The following is a 4,151-nucleotide window of genomic DNA, read 5'->3' on the forward strand; positions in this document are numbered from 1 at the left end:
ATATATATATATATATATATATATATATAAGACCAGGCTGGAAAAATAATCGTATATATATGCGCGATTGTTGTTCTTTAGCCACAGGTCTATCGTAATCAAGAAGAGATATTAGCAAAGGCATTCCAGTCATTACCATCATGTCACATTATCTTATGTGTCCTTCTTTCCTTGAAGTGTTAGGATGTGATTTTATGTAGCAGGTAACCACAAAGAGACGATCTTATATATTAGTATAAGATGGTTGCGTGCCTTTAAATTAAACAAGGGAACGTCGCTATTTGATCAACAAAATTTTATCAAATAAATATAATCAAATAAAATCGCTTGCTGGCAATACCTTAATGTGGCCGCAATCCAATGACAAACTTGTAAAGAAAACTTAAGTGGCTTCCATACGATCGATGGATACAGACGGACAAGAGGCGCGAAAGACAGTAAAATAGGTGTCCAATTTAGTGTCTCGACAACACAAAAACAGTCACTAATCATACACAGCAAGTAAAACAATTGTATTTTACACTTTCAGTCCCGTGAAACAAAATCTCAAAGTGGCTACAACTACGCGGCCGCACAGCCACTGGTGAATTTTTGCTAGCAGATAGCACAAATCAAAAACTAGCTTCCTTTTCAGGACCAAAAAATCCTTCAGCTCATAGCAGCTGCTAACTCTTTACTAAATTCAAATAACACCCAATATAAACAAGTGTTCCTAACACTTAAGACAAATGCTACATCCAAAGAAACATCCGAGACTGCCTCCAAAGAAGGAAGAGAACCGACTGGTTGACAAACGCTAACCAACAACGAACAACCTGTTGCTTCTACAGATGTAGAGCTTTCCTCGTTCTACTTACACAATGTTGCTATAATAATTTGTTCTTTTAACTGGCTAATTTTGTATCATCTTCACCTATGCCAGCACTCCAGTAACACTGGTGTCTCGCCTCCCCTAGTCTAAACACCATTAACCACTAGTAATTCTTTCTCTATACTTCGTCAAACCCCGGGATTCTTTTCAGCCTTTTTCATCCCCCATTCATCCAACGTTTTGCCTGCAGGCAATGACTTCCAGATGATCAAACTGAACACAAACCGTGTCAATCACATTCCTCTCAAAAGCCCTGTAAATTAATTACGCACTACCCATTCTTTCTGAGTTAAAAGGACAGAGAATGATAGAATGATTTGACAAACGGAAACGAATACACTGACCAATAGAAAACAAACGACATGTGTAGTGACGTTGTAATATCACCTAAAGTTTGTGGTTGCCCCTCACTATTAAGTGACCAAATGATATTACACAGCTACTGACAAGAGAATTATACTGGCGTTGAAACTACTTGAGAAAGTTTATAGGCTCTAAGTTACTAATACATACCTGGTGTTTATAATATTTGTTAGAAATGAGAAAGGAGTGTTTGACTATTATAGATTCTTTTTTCCGATAAATAGTGACAAAATTCACATACAATGACTCAGGGCAGGTACGCGACATAACGATTAGCCACGTTTTGTCCAAGGTGAAGGTCAACATTCCTTTGATTAAGGTAACAGCTCAGATAATGAAGGAAGTAATTTAAAATACTGATAAAAAATAAAGTGATATATAAAAATTGACAGTTAATCTATGGCTACCAATATATTGTAAAGAAGCTATAAATGATTTTATATGAACACAAACACACACATATATATATATATATATATATATATATATATATATACACACATATATTCAAGTAGTGTAAAGAGAGAAGCTATTTTAAATTGGGAGTTATTTTCTCTAAAAAAAATATTTTGCTTCGACAAATATATTATCAATACTTGGAAAGATAAAATAAGTACCAGGTATGTACTAAGGTATATTCAAAATTGTCGCCATGTTCTGACAAATGAGATATAAGAAATTATTAATATTATTACTACTATGCCCAACCCTGAGTAAATGTTTGAATAGAATATCAACAAAATCAGGTAAGCAGTGCCAAGGAAACACTGACATACATATAAACAGGTTAGTTGACGGAGCTAAATACTTAACGCACTTATTGCTTGTAAACTAAATATTTTCACACCAAACAAGAAAAAAATACTTCTGGAGACGTATATACAGGTGTGTGAACTTTTAATATGATTCAAAAATATATTAATTACTCATAAACACAGGAGAAACTCACAATAAACTACTGCAGCAACAAAACTTGTTCTGATATTATTGTTTAGTCCCAGGTCAGCTCAGACCAAGCAAACTTTTGACCAAGACATTGCAGACCGGATGATCCAGCTCCCCAACCAAAGAAAAATAAAGCGTATCTATCACTACATTTAGCGGATTTTTTGTTTTCTTATAACATTTGAGGAAGATTAAGCTGTTATTTCTAGAGACCTAGTAGACCCCCAAACTGTTGGCTTGACAACGAAGTTAGCACTTCAACTGATGACACTCACATCTCGGATGCATTATAAGAATACTAAATCGAACTGAGTGCTTCACGGTTACTTTACCGACCTCGGGAAGATGAAAAACAAAGTCAACTTCTGAGGAATTTAAATTGAAAAAGTAGTAATCAACTCTAAACTAATGTTAAAAACCTTTTGTCAAAACTGATGCGAGAGTCATTTACTATATGAGGTGGTCACTTAACTAAAGAAATAGTTAAAAATTAAACTGTCAGTTTATATAAACGTTAAATCTTTAAACAAATATAAACCTGCATTAAAATTTAAAATATTTATTATAAAGAAAGAGCGAGAGATAGCTACATAAATATTGCTGTCCAACTGTCCTTGGATTAAGCGACCACATCAACAAAAAACGTGCCTTTGAATGGCTTATCTCATATTTCTTGACAACTAATGTTTGTTTTCTTCTCGGACATTTTTAAAACTGCAATGAAATTTTCAAGGCTAAAAGAAATAACAAACGAAAACAATTTTCCTCCAACTTGCCAAATAATAAAATTATAGTTTGTGTTAAGTGTCAAACACATCAATAAGAAGTAACTATTATAAAAAAGACTACAGGTTACAAGAAACCAGAAAAAGGGGGTGGAGAGACACTTATAGCATGCTTCTACATAGGTAACACTAATAACAGAAGCATTGATTCTTAACACTGTAAAAGGTATTTTTTATACTTTATAACTCGATAATATTTGTTCATTTTCATGTTCCTCTTTCTAAGATAAAGATAACAGGGATATTACAGAGGGAAGAAGAGATTTGGAGACATTTTGAGCGACTATGTTAAAAAAAAAAAAAAAAGCTCCCAACAAACCTTCCAGGAAGGAACTGACTGCCTACATAGCAGCAAATTATCCCCTATTTAAATGATTGCTACGGAGAAAAATGAACTGGAATAACTTCAATGGGAAGAACTAAATACTACAAAACACATTAGATAGATACATGACATACATTCATTCGACAAGTGACTATTTTATGTTTAAAATAATAAACAAAATTTCGTTTAACAAAGAATTATATACATTATATATACACAAACAGTGAATTCGCACACGCGACTTAAGAATTATATTTACTCACCTGGTAGCTAAACACAGGAAAAAGTAGACAGGACAGGGGTAAGTACTATAAACTGTGTTTAAATCATAAACAATGAAGAGTTTGACTACGCACCGTCAAACCAGTTAAGTGGGTGGCTGAAAAACGAAAGGTGCGCTATTTAGATACACTACCGTTCTTGGTGTTATAACATACTCGGCATTCGAGCTTATTGAATGTAAAACTTAACATGAAACGAAACGAAATAGATTAATAAATATTCTGCTATTTATTTCTAATTGTTTTCTTTTTTTTTTAATCGGAATATTTTTGAGAAATTCTTATAGATACATATAATCATTTCTATAAATATATCAATTTATATTACAATATAAGTAAGGATATTTTTCATTAATTAAAAATATAGCGTCTGTGTTTGTGCACAATAACAGGTGAAAAAAGAAATTTTACTTGTATTTTTCATTGGCAAAAAGTTACCAATCTCTTTGCCTTAAAGTCACGATGTAACGTTCTTATGAATAAGAATATATATTATGTGTGTTTACATTTGTGTGTGTATGTGTATGTATTAAATACGTATGTATATATGTATGTATGTATGTATGTATGTATGTATATAT

The 4,151-nt window shown here is 32.7% G+C and overlaps 1 protein-coding gene across 2 annotated transcripts in view; it reads right to left on the minus strand.

The window, feature by feature from the left end:
* LOC106881031 (catenin alpha) overlaps window positions 1-3,734 on the minus strand; it is an 80,850-nt gene extending 77,116 nt beyond the window's left edge. Inside the window, exon 1 of one of the 2 annotated variants that reach the window (XM_052975868.1) lies at window positions 3,553-3,734. The gene's annotated coding sequence lies outside the window, so the exon portion shown is untranslated. The remainder of the gene's footprint in view (window positions 1-3,552) is intronic. The other variant, XM_014931229.2, reaches the window with a different exon arrangement.
* Between the last annotated feature and the right edge of the window lie 417 nt (window positions 3,735-4,151).

This window comes from Octopus bimaculoides, chromosome 2 (assembly GCF_001194135.2).
Source record: "Octopus bimaculoides isolate UCB-OBI-ISO-001 chromosome 2, ASM119413v2, whole genome shotgun sequence".
In the NCBI taxonomy this organism is placed as follows: Eukaryota; Metazoa; Mollusca; class Cephalopoda; order Octopoda; family Octopodidae; genus Octopus; species Octopus bimaculoides.